The sequence below is a fragment of the Pseudorca crassidens genome, chromosome 2 (assembly GCF_039906515.1).
Source record: "Pseudorca crassidens isolate mPseCra1 chromosome 2, mPseCra1.hap1, whole genome shotgun sequence".
Lineage (NCBI taxonomy): Eukaryota > Metazoa > Chordata > Mammalia > Artiodactyla > Delphinidae > Pseudorca > Pseudorca crassidens.
This window is the reverse complement of record NC_090297.1, coordinates 76,531,761-76,548,912: the sequence shown is the minus strand read 5'-3', so window position 1 is coordinate 76,548,912 and position 17,152 is coordinate 76,531,761.

The following is a 17,152-nucleotide window of genomic DNA, read 5'->3' as shown; positions in this document are numbered from 1 at the left end:
GCTAAGCCAATCTACTGACACTGCGTTGTGGTGAAGGAAAGTACAGCATTTATTTGCAAGGCACGAAGCAAGGAGAACAGGCAGCTCATGCTCAAAAGACCCAAACTCCCCAATGGCTTTCAGGGAAGGATTTTTAAAGGCAAATTTAGGGGTGAGGGTTGGAAGGTGCATGACTTTCTTCTGATCATTTGGTGGTGAGGTGACAGGGTGTTTTGGGTGTTACGGGAAGCTTAATCATCAACTTCCTGGTTCCAGCCAGTCTAGGGTCTACATGCTTGTGCTCAGCATGTAGTCACCATCTTCCACCTGGGGGGGGGTTTCGATTCTGCAGAAAGATATGCATCAGATCGTTATGATGCGGAAAGATATGCACCAGATTGTTATGTATATCCCTTGAGGAGGAAGTAGGGCTCTATTTTATTGCTGAACTATTGTTCAACCCATCTTGTTTAACTGCTTTTCCTTTTTTTCCGGCATTCTCTCACTTCCCTAATTAGTAACTGCTTGAGTGTTCTCTTTGGAACTCAGGGAAAGCCTAGGAGACTAAGCCTTTTCAACAAACAAGGAATGGGGGATATGGAGGGGCTTCTGAATCTGGGAGGGCCCTGAAGTTTCCTGCTTGGTATCAGTCCCCTCTTTTCTTTGATACTCCTCAACCCTGAGGGAAACAGAGGAGGGACAGGAAAGGGGATAAAGTTTTGGATAGAGAGGATAATCATAAACTCGGCAGGGAAACTTGGTTTTAGGGGGACTCGGTTTCACTAAGCATGTTACATTTATTATGCTTTTCCAAAGTGTGGTCATGTACCCCACAAGTTGTGCAGGACAAGAAGAAAATATTAAAGTATTTATTTCTGTTTATTTTGTAATTTCATTATTTAATTTCCATTTTTGTGTATTTTATAATTTACATAATATATAGTACAATGGTACCTGTATAAAAAAAGAAATATATACTCACACATATATATGTTGAAAATACATGGATGGCCATTTGCTCAGTTTTTTTTTGTTTGTTTGTTTTTAACTGACGAGATAGGATGATGATGATGATGATTTTATTTACAGAAGAGGAAACCGAGGCTGAAAGACATCAAAATGACTTGTCCAAAATGTCAAAGATGGTAAATGGCAGAGCTGGAACCAGTGTCTGATTCTAAAGTCTATGTAGTCTGGCATGATCATTAAAGGAATTCCTGGTGTTCAAACACTGGTGCTTGAAAACCAGTCTCATTTGTGCCTGCAGAAATGCCAACCCCTGGGATAGAAGAAACTCCATACTTTGATCATCTTCCACAGTGAAGCAGAAGGAAAAGACGAAAAGAAATTGAAGGAACCAAAGCCAGACAGACGCTAGGTAGTAAATGCAAAAGAATTCAAAGAAAGTAGAAATCAAAGGGAAATGTCACAACATTTGGTCCGACACCCTATTCCTCACCCATCCCCTTCATGTCCTTCTACGGAAATCAGATTCCTGGCATGGGCGATCCATTGTTTGAACATGCGTTAATGGACACATCCAGATTCCTAGCACCAGGGAGTTGAGAGGCAATCAACACGAACTGAGACACTTAGAGCTTCATCTTCTACTGATTGAGTGCTGAGGGGGTGTGTATCCCTATGTGGTCCCTAAGAGCTACACCCAGGGGAGAAACATTTACGTTGTTCAAAATAGTTGGAGCTGTGTCAGTTTTTGTGGTTGTTATCTTCAATTTTCTTAACTAGTAATGAGGGATGCTCGTAAACGTTAATCCGAAAAGCACTAGACTCTCTGTAGGGCATTCATTATAGAAGACTTTGAAGCTTAGGAGGAAGTTCGGAGCTTAAAGGAAAAAAAAAATTTAAACAACTCTATATTGTACACATTAAAAAAATAAGTGCAATGGAGTTCTTTATAGGTAACCAAGTTTCTCAGGCAGTGATAAAGATTTAATTTTTTTAAATCACTGTCAAACCCCTTTGCACATTATTTGCATAAGTTCTCAAACAATGGGACTGTTTTCATGTAAATTTCTTTTCAGGGAGACTCCTGCTTTTTCTGAAAGCAGTGTAACTGTAGCTGAGTTATATAAAGCAACATTTTATTGCCTCCTGCAGAAGATGCTTTGTACTAATGATCTGAAAACTGGTGTTTCGTGCTTGGTATTAGTCGATCGGTGGTTCAAAATGTGAAGAGAAAGAGGGGCCTTTATTTTGCAGTTAATTAGTTCTGACTAAGATGGTGGTGGGAGTGCTTCCCAGAACTTCCTGGATCCCTGGAATCCAGAAACCCACTACAAAACCTAAATGAAGCCGTTGACCCCAACAGAGGAAAAAAAAAAGAAAAGTGATTCACTAATACATGCCTGATTTCAATGAGAAATCTTTCTGTGTTTCAGAAATCTGACTCTTTTCTCTAACTGCCCTTGTCACCTTGCTGGCTGAGAAAAGGGAGACCAAAAAGCAACATGAATATGTAAAAAGGTGAGTTTTGTTGGAACTACAGAAATAGAACTGAATGCCCCGTAAGGAACAAAGTTGTCCCTTCTCTGAGACTTTATGATGAAAACAAAAATAGAAACAAAACAAAACAAAACAAAAAACAACTTGCTCGTTCTGGGGTTTGGGGCTCTGATATTTCTATCTGAAAATTATAGTAAGTCAATTAAGCAAGCTTTTTCTTCACTCCCCGTCTCTTCCCTTATTTCTCAGGGACTCCTGAGTTCTCTAATTCCTGAGCACTCCTAGGGCAGTTCAGCTTACAATGATAGAAGGTTCCGTGGTTGTTTTCTGAATTCCACATGAACTCCTCTCTACATTTGCAGAGAACATGGCTCCTCGATGGCGTTGAGTTTCCAAGAGAAAATGCTCATCCCAGTTTGGATCACCCACAGTCCTCAACACACACCGCACAAAAAGGTCGGTCCTGATGGCAAAGTTCAGGATAGAACTGTGTCAACTAATTTAATCATTGACCATGAAATACCAGTTATCTTAATCTTATGTGCAGTCCTAAGTCGACTGCATATTTTTGTGTAATTGAACACTGACCCTACCAGGAAGAATTCGAGGATTTTGCTTTTTAGTTAATATTGTTAGAAATGAAATGTCTCAATTGAAAACAAAACAGTCACGTTATTAAGGTGCTGAGTTTTCTCCCCAACACTTAAAGCGTTACCCCTCCTTCAGCCTTTGGCTTTAGGCCAGTGCTTTTCCACCCCACCACGACCCCCAGAAGAACCACACGCCCCTTCCATCCCACCTTTTTTTTTTTTTTTCTGTCACCTATTGAAACATTCTGTGTCACAGGACTCCATTTGGACATTTAGGAAGGAGAAGAGTGCTCTGGGGGAACTGGGCCACGGGAAGCAGTGAGCTAGCGGGTCATCCCCCTAATACCTTCTGTTTCTGGGTCTCCCTTTCCTTTCTGGATACCTGACATGCTACTGGAGCGGCGAATACAACAAGGCCAAGATGTCTTCATTTTCTGCCAAAGCAAGGCCTCAGCTACAGTGTGGTGGAGACCCTGGATTTCTGAGGCCAACCGGTCAGAAGCATCCCCAGCTGCTGCCAGCAGGGTGGGAGCCGGAATCGAGGAGACCTAGGAGGCCGGGCCTGCTGCGCTGTGTGTGACTGCAGCAGAGGCCGGGGCCCGAGGAAACCCCAGCAGCAAGGGAAAAACAGATTGACTCTCAGTGACTCATTTAGCTCCTGGATTGGACAGATCTCTCCCCTGTTGGCAATTTGGCCTGGCATCAATAGTTCAGATACTAGGCTGAAGAGCTTAAAATAATTGGGGGGAAAAATCTGCAAAACTGCCAGCCGTCCAACTCTTTACTCTGTGCTGAAAGACACAGGACAAATGACATCTAGGTTATTAAATATGAAGTCACTGGATCTGCTGCCCATTTGGTCTAAAAAGCGGAAAACTGGATAAAACTCAAATTTATACTTCAGCGTAGAGGGCCTGTTTGTCCTTGAGGCAATCCATGAATTTTGGCCGTGCAGGCATTGTGACATGTGGAAATAATGTGGGGCGGGGGGAATGGAGGAGGAACAATGTTTGATTTTGCCCCCGCTCAGCTTTCACCCCCTGGGGAAAAAAAATGAAAATGTCAATAAAGAGCGTGAATGTGAAGAGAAATGGAATCAGAGCCCAGAGTTTAGTAGCTGGCAGTTTCAACTTTATATACTTTAGGCCGACAGGCGGCTGGATTTCCTGTACTTTATATCCAATGTACGAAAACAGAAGCAACAGGCTCATCTGGTATCAGTAAAGGTCAGTTAAACTTATAGAGACATCCTTTGGAGCAAATCCCCAGTCCTGTATTTGCATATTTATGAACTAGAGATTATGACAGGCCATTCCATTTATTAGAGCAGTGCTGCTATAGTTAATAGTCTGTCAGCATTTCCATTATAAAGCCCGTTTTTCAGTGTTTTAATATCTCAGCTGTTAGAAGTTACATCAGGCTGAAAAGTGGTCTTCAGCATCTTCAGGCCACAGCGGGGTGAGCTTCTCTTGGTGGTGGTGATGGGGCTTGGAACCCCACAAAGGCACTTAAATCGAGCCAATGATTTTTACATCGGGCATTGGCAGTAAATATAAAATCCAGGATTCTGAGAAGGGTTGTTGAATTCTTCTCTTGCCCCACCACCTCAAATCCCCAAATCATCTTTTCCTTGTCTTGGTATCCTTGTCTGCATCAGGGCTTTCACTCTCTATTTAGAGGGGAGACTGTGATTTTAGGGCAAAAATTCAACATTTTAACAAGGCAAAGTAGTCTCCCCCCCCCCATTTCACTGGAACCAGAGGGACAACAGAGCCCCAGAGTCAAGCAAAGATGCTGGAGACATCCATTCATTCATTCATTCATTGAGAATTGGCTCATGCAATCATGGAAACTGGCAAGTTCAAATTCTGCAGGATCGGCCAGCAGGCTGGAGACACAGGGAGGAGTTGGTATTGCATTTCAAGTCTGAAGGACATCTCCTGGCAGAATTCTCTCTTTCTGAAGGGAGGTCAACCTTTCTCTTAAGGCCTTCAACTGATTGGATGAGACCCACTCACACTACGGCACATAAAATTAACCGTCACAGGGAGTAATCTGCTTTACTCAAGGTTTACTGTCATAAATGTTCATCTCATTTTAAAAATGCCTTAACAGCAACATCCAGACATATCTGACCAAGTATCTGGGTACGGTGGCCTAACCAAGTTGCCCCTAAAATTAACCATAACAGGCATGAACAACATCATATCTTAAGCATCTCCTCTATATCAAGTCCTGGGTTTGACCCTGGCAATGCAAAATTAGTGACACAGTCCTCGTCCTAAGGATCTTATGGTCCACCATCTCACTGCTACCAAGATTTCACAGCAAAATTACAGGACCCAACAGAATTAACATCTGGTTCCATGCTTTGCTTTCTCTTTTCAATGACTCAGGATACCCTCTGGTAGAAGCATATCAGTGGGCGTGATGTCAGATGCATTCTTAAGAGAAGGCACTGGTGTCTAGGGACTCCTTATCATCCAGGAAGACAGCTTGCTCTTTCCAAACCAAATTCTTGTCATTTTGACCTGACACGAAGCTGCCGAGTAACTCAGTGATATTCAAAGCTCCCTTGGGTTTTGAGGAGCTATTGGAATAAGAGGAAAGAGGAAGCAGGTTGCCCTCTCATTAAAAAGTCATCCATCCAAAAAAAAATGCATCGTGACTCTGGTTATACAGCTGCCTGACACATCTCAGGAGAAGCCCCACATCCTCACCTGGAGAGTCTCCTTGGAGCAGGTTGAAAATTTCCACTTTGCTTAGCAGAGCTTCCAGGATTCTCCCTCCACAGCATTACATACCAGACCCAAGACCCTTCATCAGAAGACAATCTTCAGGACAGTCTGACCCTAGGCAAACCCATCTGTATAACCAGCTCTCCTCGTTAGCTCTGATTTTGAGAGCTGCCTTACATAACAGAAGCAATTCACCTTGCCCTCTCCCCTATGTCTCTTTTTGGGGTCAGTGGCCTTTATTTTCTTTACTTAAGATGTATCACACTCCCGGACACACAGAATAGGGTTTTGAAGTCATGAGGCAGAGAATGTCACCACGATATCACTCAATTTTCCTGTAAGAAAAACTTTAAAAATAAAACTAAATACACAAATTACAGATGCTGCTATTGTTACTTGCTGGCTGGGGGAAAAAGAGGCAATCGGATAAGAAGGCCAAAATGTGCCCATTCAATCTCCTGAGGGTGTAGTTCAATATCCTATCAAGAGACGTGACATGCAGTCTAAGGAACAGTTGCCCTCAATGCCTACGAGTTTGACTCTTCTTTACTTCCACGCTTTAGATTCCCCATGAAATGAACACGACTTACGTAATTGCTTTCAGCAGCATCTCTGAATGAGAAGAACAATTACATAATAAAACATACACCAGGATGTGTGTAACCGTGTAATAACAGCATGCCTTACCGTGCTAGGCTGGTCGCCAAGAACCACCTAGTCGTGCTATTTTGTTACAAGAACATACGGCCTCAAGGCATGTTGAAATTATTTTGAGGATTTCTAAAAAAAAATTTAAAAAGTTTACTGATCAAAAGAGAACCTCAACTTAAACAAAACAACAAAATAAATAAATTTTAAAAGTCTGATCATGATCCCAAAAAGTAACAGAAAAATTAGACCTAACCTAACAAAACCTATAGTATAAAATTAAAACACAGTGTTATGATTCACTCCCGTCACCACAGGACTTAAGATGACCAAATGCCAATGAGGAAAAAAATAGAAGCTGGACTTCAGAGTGACATGTTACTCTCATAGTTGGCCAGAGTTCTGACCAAAGTGGAGCTCTCAACCAAGAAAGTTTCAGCTCTTTAGAGCCTGACCTTCCCCAACAAAGAGACACGCCAAAGGCTTTTTAGACTGGCCACACTCTGAACTTCTTTCCTGCGGTCCTGATAGTCACTGAATCAAAAAATAATCTCAGAAATGTGAGAGCTGAGAGGTTTTTTTTGCAGTCGAACCTTCTCAATGGTGTCTTCCCTCAAGTGAAAGTATGTGGCAGGATAAAATTCTCATGCCTTATTTTTATAGTGCGTTTATCTATCTATCAATCTACACACACACATAAACATATACATGTATGCATTATAAAGTTCCGATATCTTATTTTTCTATATATGCAAGCTAATTACATTTCCATCTCTCCTGTTCTTCTAATTCATTCAGCAGAAACAAAACCTCGCGTGCCAACAATAAGTATGAGACAAGGGTAGGCGTGGGAAGGATAATTTTTCAACTTGTAAGATTAGTTTGTCATTTCTTAGGTGAGAGTGTATCCACTTCATAATCAATACATGTTTCATATCAAGGCAAGTATAGAGGCATATGATTAATAGACTCCAAATCTACACAACTGATGTGGGGTTTTTGTTTGGTTTTGATTTTTTCTTTTAATTGTGCTAGTGGAGCCTTAAGATATAGAAGCTATGATAGTTATTGCTATGGACTAAATTGTATCCCCCCAAATCCACATGTTGAAGAACCTAACCCCTAGTACCTCAGAATGTAACTGTATCTGGGGATAAGGTCTTCAAAGAAGTTAATTGAAGTTGTTACGATAGGCCTTAATCCAATAAGACAGGTGTTCTTATAGAAGAGGAGATTTGGACACGCAGAGAGACACCAGAGGAGCAATCACTAGAGGACACAGCAAGAAAGTGGCTATCTGCCAGCTAAGGAGAGAGGCCTCAGAAGAAACAAAATCTGCCAACACCTTGATCTTGGACTTCCAGCCTGCAGGACTGTGAGAAAACAGTATCTATTGTTTAAGCCGCCCACTCTGTGGTATTTTGTTATCGCAGCCTAAGTAAACTACTATAGTTACTAATTTATTAATTCAACAAACATTTTTTGGGTAGTTCTGAGTGTAAGTAATAATGACAGAATGGTGAACAAAACAAAGTCCAGTTTTTTTTAGGGTTTACCATCTACCAAATAAGTAATTTGACAGGGCATGCAAAGAAGGCATCAAATATAGGCATGGTTTTGAATCTATTGCGTGTGTGCCATCTCCAGAATGCCAGTTGTAAGCTGGTTTTGAATATTTCCAGTGATTTTAAAGGATATCAACTGAATATTTCAGTCACCTTAATGATCACAAGTGTTCAGTGATTCAACAAATGGACCGCAAATAATGACTCCAGTTTCGCGTGTAAACCCGATCTAAATCCGCATTGAGTTAAATTCAAGCCAACACCTACAGGCTTATTGGTACCACCCTGTAGGGTGTTAAAGCCGCTCACACCCACTCTGGAGAGCAATTATGCACATCTCTTCTTAACTCCGTGTTCAGTAAGATCATGTGAGTAGCTTGCAATCAGCCATGGTAGGAGTATTTACACCACGGAAATTGTGAAAGGCTACACGTCAAGCCCCCCTTCTTTGAGCCCATTTTTAAGCCTTGGCCAGCCACCACTCATGAGGGTGAGCTCCGGCCGCAGGACAGTTCAAAGATATTTAGAAAGTGAATCCATTATTGAGACAATATTACAGGGGTAAAAAGGGGTATAAAAATATGGGGTTAAAAAAAAGAAATAAAGTGGGAGATTCTGACATATTAAGCAAGAGCAGTGATTTTCAAACTTTTTGGCCTGCACCCAAATCCCCAGGAGACATAGGGTGGGGCAAGGGATTTGCATTTCTAACAAGTTCCCAGGTAATGCTGACGCTGCGCTAGATTGCCAGTATGGCCATTCCTCCCACTGCTAGCCCAGCTTCTGTGCTGGCCACCTGGTTGAGGAGAGGGTAGAGTTGCTTGACAGGTGGAGCTGATTCCATTGGATTGGCAGCTCTTGGTAAAGGAAATCAATGGCTGCGTATAAACAACGTTTAAGCTGAAGCCTGGTGAAATGTTCCCTGGGGACCCACAGGCTGCTCACAGCCAGAGGCTGCACTGCCCAACATTGCCCCCAGCATGTAAAAATAATACATGCCAAACTCCTTCATCTACTCCTGAATGTTCTTTTGTTTGTTAGTTGGTTTTTTGGGTTTTTTTGTTTTGCGGTACGCTGTTGTGGCCTCTCACTGTTGTGGCCTCTCACTGCTGTGGCCTCTCCCGCTGCAGAGCACAGGCTCTGGACGCGCAGGCTCAGCAGCCATGGCTCACGGGCCTAGCCGCTCCGCGGCATGTGGGATCTTCCCGGACTGGGGCACGAACCTGTGTCGCCTGCATCGGCAGGCGGACTCTCAACCGCTGCGCCACCAGGGAAGCCCCTGAATGTATTTTTAATACCCCTGTATAAAAGGTGATTTGACCAAAACAATTTCAGTTAGCACCTATTGGAAGACACAATCTTAGAACCACAGTGAGTTATTTGTCTGGGAGGCAGGACCCCATTAAGACACTTGGTGTTGTCATTAATATTTGGATTACCACAGGCAGACCATGTGCCCAGAAACAGAAAACTACACACCACAAAGAGAGGGAGAAAGCTAAAAGACATGACTGGTAAGGTGGATATATGATATTTGCTCTCACAAAATAAGGATGATAGAAGAATTCCACTGTGTTCACATTTCTTACCCTTTGTAATGTTGAAGATCTGAAATTTGGTTGTAAATAGATTGGCATTTTTTTTCCAATTACGTTCTGCGTAAACAAACAGATTGAATACAGGTTGAAGTTTGGCTCTTTTATAAATATGCAGCTGATGATAACACTGTCAGAAATGAAAAATCCTAGATGATTAATAAGAAATTGTTCAAAGAGATGATTCTTGCCAAATGAAACATCAATGAGATCGAAAATAATTTTCATTGACAAAGCATGTGCCTGTTGGGCATTCCAGAGGAATGTGATGGGAATAAACTTGATTGAACCTTTAAAAGACTTTCTACTTGTTGGGTCAGATCTTCCTGCTAAATCCCTCACTGTTAAAGTGCTGTTTTGCTTTTCCTAACTGCTCTGGGCACACCCTCTCACAAACTATGTGTTGTGAATCTAAGGATCACATTGTAAATGAGTTCTTGGATTGCTCAAGAAATAGTTCGAGCTATACTTTCAAAAAGACTTCTGCTCGCCCAGCTCCTTTGGGAGAAGTTTATCCAAAAGCAAAAAGGAAGTAACCTCAAAAGCAAACTTTGGAACCACTGCAAACGTGGAAGCCACGTGCACACCATGCTGTGAGCATTTTCTGAAGAAGATGTATGTGGGCTTCACTGCTCTTGGATAATAATCTGGAAATGATGAATAATTCTTTTATGTAATCTATTGTAGTAAAAGTCTCATAGAAGTTAAGATTTATGAATGTTAATATCGCATTAATTGTAAATTAAAACAATAATATGAACTATTTTTTCAACCATAAATTGGCAAAAGAATTTTTAAAGAATGTAGTATTTTGTAAGGAAATGAGGAAATGGGTGAACTCTCAAATTCAGTTGGTGGGAGTATAAAGTGAAACAATCTTTTTGGAGGACAAGTTGGCAGTGTCTATCAAAGTTCCAGATACACCTATCCCATGAAGGAGCAGAGTGTAGGAGTTAAGCATAGACTCTGGATTCAGAGAGCCTGCATTCCAATCCTGGCTCTACCACTTAGAGCTGTGAGACTTCAAGCAAGTTACTTAACTTCTCTGAGCCTAAGTTTATCTTCTGCAAAACGGAGGTAATAATAGTATCTATGCTATTATGGGAATGAAAAAAGTTAATATTTTAAAGGGTTTACAGTGGTGCCTGGCGTGTAGGAAGCTCTTTGTAATCTAACACCTCAATTCTAGAAAAATATTCTATAAAAATTCTAGCCAAACATCTAAATTCAATGCAACACTGCTTCTCACAGCATATAAATGGAAGCTAACTCTAGATACCCATTACTAAGACAATATGTAAATAAATCATGATACATCTGTGTGATTGAATAAGATACAGCACTTTAAAGGATGAGATAGAGCTACATGTACCCCAAGTACAATATTTTGCTGTGTACAAAAACAATATTTTCAGTATAATCCCATTATTGTAAAAGCAAACTCTGTGGGGTGGGTGTGTGTGCAAAGGTACGTGTCATACTAACAGTGTTTACCTCTGAGGAGTGGGACTGAAGCAGAGGAGAGGAAACTTTCAATTCTTATTTCTCTATTGTTTGAACTTTTGAAAATAAACTTGAATTACTTTTATAATTTAAAAAGATTTTAAATTACTAGTCTGAGCATACTTTTGATTTAAATAATTGTTCTCTTTTTTTTTTAGGAATCGAGTTATAGCCATGGGGTGGATGCTACTGTTATCATTGATACAGATGACCAGCCAGGAAATGAGATTTTATGAATAGTCCATTTAATTAAATGTTTTGGCCACTTAGAACTATGTGAGCATAAAATGTGGAAACACTTACAAAATAAGCTTTCATTGTACAGTAAACAGAGAGTAATAAGATTTGGTCAGTCTGTGAGAGACTTAAGTCTACTCAATCTTAAAGAAAAATGGGCCGAAAATATTTCAAATGTAAAGTTATATTAAAAATCACAGTTTCAAACTGTGAATCCAAAAAAATCAATTATTTTAGTGTATCATCTTAAGGAAAGCACAGTGTCATACCTGAAGGAGAACCAAGAAGGTTAGCACTCTCGGCAACCAGTACTATCATCTAATACTAATACTTTCATCTGCCAAATTATCTTCAGAGATACTGCCTGACTGAAGTACTTCTGCAATAAAAGTATCTCCAAGTTAGTAGATAAAATTGGGGAGTGTTAAAGTTGAAAGAGGCCTTAGAGATTATCTAGGTCAATGTCCTCATTTCACAGAAGACACTGAGTTTCTGGAAAGGTCATGAGACTTTGTCAGAACAAAACCAAAATACAGTGGGCGGCAACTGATCACCAGTATGGTGTACCTTCTAATACACTACTTTCCTAGCACTTTTTGTTTTTTTTTTTTAATGTAGTGGTTAAAAACATGCACATGGTAAAAATAAATAACAGAATAGAATAGAATGAACACAGAAGTACCCAGTGAAAACTTTCCTTCTTATCCCTGACTCCAAGCCCCTGTTCTTCTCCTCAGATATAACCACTGTTAGCAGTCCCATGTAGAGCCTTTCAGAGACAAGCTATACATTTCTAAGTGTGTGTGTGTGTGTGTGTGTGTGTGTGTGTGTGTGTGTGGTATATTATATATACTCTCCAGCTTCTTGTTTATTTCTTTGTTTTCACTTAACCATGTCACAGATATTATTCCACATCAAAACGTATAAACCTCCCATTCTTTTTAATGGCTGCATGGTATTCCATTGTATGGTATATCATAATTTATTTAACTGATCCCCGATTGATATTTAGATTGTTTCCAGTCTTTTTATTATAAACATGCTGTTACCAATGAATAGTCTCATATATATATGTGTGTGTGTGTATATATATATATATATATATATATATATATATATATATCTCTTTGAGCACTTAGGCAAGTATATACAGAGTATATATCAGATAAATTCTTAGATGTGGAATTATTTAGCCAAAGACTAGTACATATTTAATTTTGATGAGTATTATTAAATTTACCTCCAAAGAAGTATATTAATTTACAATTCCACTATGAAAGTATGGAGGCCTAACATTAACTGTATATCATAGAGTGGTCATTATTTAAAGTTTTGGTGTGTGTGTTTTATTTCCATGCCTAATAACTGATAAATTCCTTGAAGATAGTAAACTATAGCTTGTACAACTTGATTCCAATGCCCATGACCATTCACATAGTCGTTATTCAGCAAATATTGAGTGACCAGAGTTGTGCTAAAAACTAAAATACAAAAGTAGAATTCTACTTCCTACAATAGTAGACTAGTTTTTCTCAGATTAACCCTTCTTCTGAAAAAAAGTAAAATAAAGTTGGAGAAAATATTTTTTAAAAACCCACACGTTCTGAAAGCACCAAACAGTTAACCAAAGAATGAGAAATTGCCCAGTCAAAATCCAGAAGAAGGGCTTCCCTGGTGGCACAGTGGTTGAGAGTCTGCCTGCCGATGCAGGTGACACGGATTCATACCCCGGTCCAGGAAGATCCCACATGCCGCGGAGCGGCTGGGCCCGTGAGCCATGGCCGCTGAGCCTGCGCATCCGGAGCCTGTGCTCCGCAACGGGAGAGGCCACAACAGTGAGAGGCCCGCGTAACACAAAAACAAAACAAAACAAAAAATCCAGAAGAAAATAAAAGTCCTATATTCAAATTTTTTTTTTTCCCAAAAGACACTTGACTATCTGAAAGAAATAACTGGAACACTGTATTTCCTTTGAAGGTCTTTGTAGGAGAGGGAACAAGAGTTAAAGTTCAGGGTCTACCAAAGTTTAGGACTCATATAAACTACATACCAATCTTATGTCTCAAAGTGTTCATAAAAGTAATTCATCAAATACATGGCACAGCATACAATGAAAGGAAATAAGGTACACAGAAAACAAGACACCATGAATGAGAACCAGTCAAAATAACAAGACAATAGAAACAAACTAACAAAGATGCTGGATATTGGAATATCTGATAAAAACTATAAAAACAATTATACCTACCAAGTCAAAGAAAAAAGAAAAGCCAAGCCTGAAAATTTCAGGGAGAAACTGGGAAAAAGTGACATAGTTTTGAAAAGGAAAAATATAATAGCAAATTAAGAACTGGTTGAATGAGTTTAATGGCAGATTCAACATATCTGAAGAGAGAATTATTGAACAGGAAAACAGGTCAGAATAGACTTTCTACAATATAGCACAAAGAGACAAAAAATAGAAAGTATAGAAGAGAGGATAAGAGACAGAGGATATAGTGAAAAGATCTAACATATATAACTGTAGGTTTAGAAATAAAATCAAGAGAAAAACATGGAGCAAAAACAATATTTAAAATACTATGGCTGAAATGGCAGAATTTTCCAGAACAGATTAACAAAATCTAAGAACCCTAAGCAGAATAAAGAAAAAAGAAATATATATCAAGATGTTTCATTGTGAAACTACAGAAAACTAAAGAAAAAATGAAAAATGTTTACAGCAGCTAGAGAAAAAAGACAGTTACCTTCCAAGGAGCTATTGTTAAATATCTCAAGGGCAAAAATGAAAACCAAAGGAAAATGGGAATATATTTTCAATGTTCTTATAGAATATAAAAACAACAATAGAATTTTATACCCAGCAAAATATCCTTTAAGCATGTAAGTGAAATACAGAAATTTTCACATGAACAAAATCTGAAAGAATTCACAACCAGTAAACTGAGCTAAAGGATCAGTGATGTAGGAAGGATTAAAGAACTAAAAAAGTGATAAACGTGTGAGTAAACATAAACATTGACTTTAAAGCTGTAATATTAATGTCTTACAGGGTTTTAAAATATTGAAATTCATGACAACCATATGTCATCAACTATAAGTTGGGGACAAAGGGAAACTTGAGTTAAATTATTCTGAAGTCCTTGTACATATTCCAAAAGAGAGTAAACATGTTAACATTAGACTTTGATAAGTGAAGGGTGAATGCTGTAAATTCTAAGGTAACCACTAAAAGGATAGAAAAAAGTAAATGATTCCCAAATCCACAGAGAGGAAAAAAATAGATAGTAAAGAAAAAATTCAATCCAGAAGAAGTCAAGAAAGGTGAGAAAAAAAGACATAGATGTGGTGGATCAGTTAAAAAGCACAAAATAAGATGGTTGATTTTAACCTAAATACATCAGTGATTACATAGGCATAAATGTCCTAAATGTTCCAGTTAAAGTACAAAGATTGTCATGCTGGATAAAAACAAAATTAATCTGAATTAAATGTCATTTACAGGAGATGTATCTAAAATATAATAATACAGAAAAATTTAAAGTGAAAGAATTAAAAGAATAAACCATGCAAATACTCACCAAAAGTAAGAAGGTATAACTATGCTAGTATTAGACAAATAGACTTTAAAAATGACTGAAGTTTTGTATTGGGGAAAAAAAAAGAGAAAAAGATACAAATATAAATAAGATTCCCCGACCACAGTAATCTTTTTTTTTCATATAAATTTATTTATTTATTTATTTATTTGTTTATTTATTTATTTTTAGCTGTGTTGGGTCTTCGTTTCTGTGTGAGGGCTTTCTCTAGTTGCAGCGAGCGGGGCTATTCTTCATCGCAGTGCACGGAGCTCTCACTATCGCGGCTTCTCTTGTTGCGGAGCACAGGCTCCAGACGCGCAGGCTCAGTAGTTTTGGCTCACGAGCCCAGTTGCTCCGCGGCATGTGGGATCTTCCCAGACCAGGACTCGAACCCGTGTCCCTTGCATTGGCAGGCAGATTCTCAACCACTGCGCCACCAGGGAAGCCCCACAGTAATCTTAATACAGTGAATTGTGCCCTGGGAAAGGTATATATGAACTGCTTTGATGGCACAGAAATAGAAAAGATAGTATCTAATTGCGCATGATAGTTAAAACTGGTTCCTTAGAGGAACTGACATTTTATCAGAATCTTGATGTGTTAATTCGTCAGATATCTCTAAGTGAGGGGAAGACATTCCATGCAAAGGAAACAATACACAAAGTAGGCGTTCATAAATATTGGTTGCAAGTATTGGATAGTGAGGACCAAAGCAGTACGGTGCCTTACCCGCACAGTAGCTCTAGTGGATGCTACGATGCCCTGTGCAGATCCTCCTCCCTTCTCCTGAAGGCACTCATTTTCCCAGATGTGAGAAATGCTACCCGCTGATGGTACACAGCAAGGTCCCTCTGCAGGCACTGCCCTCTCCTAGGAACATGACCTCTCTTCTGCGGGCAGCCTATATGCACTGACTGGTTGACGCAACAGCTCAAAGTCCCTTTGCCTCAATTCAGGGCAGTTCTGAAAGACCCACCCCAGCTTCAGAGCTCCCTGTGGGATCTACTGAGGCCTTTGTCACAGCTAGATCACACTTCATCTTCTCTTAGCTAATCCTGCATCCCTCAACCCCTCACAGGTGTTGCTGAAAACACACCCCGGTAAACCTCCTGTACAGAAATCTCCATATTAGAGTCTGTTTCTCAGGAAACCTGACATAAAATAGTGGCCAAAGCGGGAAAAAGCCCAAGGATCCTGACTAATGGCCAAGTGTTTCAGCCCCATACGCGGCTGATGGCAGGTACAATTTCCCATGAAAATCTCTGGGACCGCAGGCCACACCTAGATCGATCCTAGTATCAATATTTTTCAGTTGTTTTTTTTCTATTCTTCCTCAAACTAAAATACCAGTTCTGCTGAGGACCAGTTCCAATGATCACTTATACTGTTCTGCAAGTAATAAAGAATAGTAGAATTAGAAAGAAAAACACTGCTCATTGAGTATCTACAGTCTGCAAGATCCCTTTCTTACCACAAGATCTGGGCTTGAGAGTGGTTCGTGACCAGTCCGTGCTCTCAGAGCTACCAAGTGGCAGAGCCAATATCTGAACCGATGGTCAGATAAACCTCCATCTCCAAAGTCGCCCCCCTAAGAGAGGGACGTATTTAATGTGACCTAAAAGGAACAGTAGAGAATGTCAAAGGAGAGAAATTAAGACTGCTCCCTGATATTGATCAAACGCCGTTCAGGCTGGCCTACCTGCTGAGTTAGTAAGTGTTCTTTCAGCCCATCCTGCCCTCAGCCCTAAAACTGAGCTACCTTTAGATCTTTCAGTAGTCTTTGCTCTTACTTCTTGGTAAACACAAGTTCCAGGGAGCTCATATCACAGACAACCTTTTATCTAATGATACTGGCCGAGACTTAGTTCTATGGTTGGATTTGATGAGACTTTATTTAGAGTTTAGAGAAAAGTTAGTTCTTGATACCAAGATATTGCTATCACCAGTCTCTTTTGTTTCCACAACCTCTCACTCCTCCCTAGACGGGAGGCTGGTTTGGGACTCTGCGGCCAGCCCCAGGCCCACTTGTTGTGTGTGGCAAGGCTTGGAAAATGAAAACCAGAGGCATCTCAAAGAGCATTCCGTTTGGACTCCGGGGTAGCACCTGGGCACTCTGCCAGAGCGGCTGGGAACTCTGGTGAGGTACTTTGATGCAAATGGCCAGCTGGGTCTGGTTCATTCTGTATTTACCCCACAGGGCTATCTGCAGGGTATTTGTTTGTCATATCACTGGAGCACATGGAGACTATCATC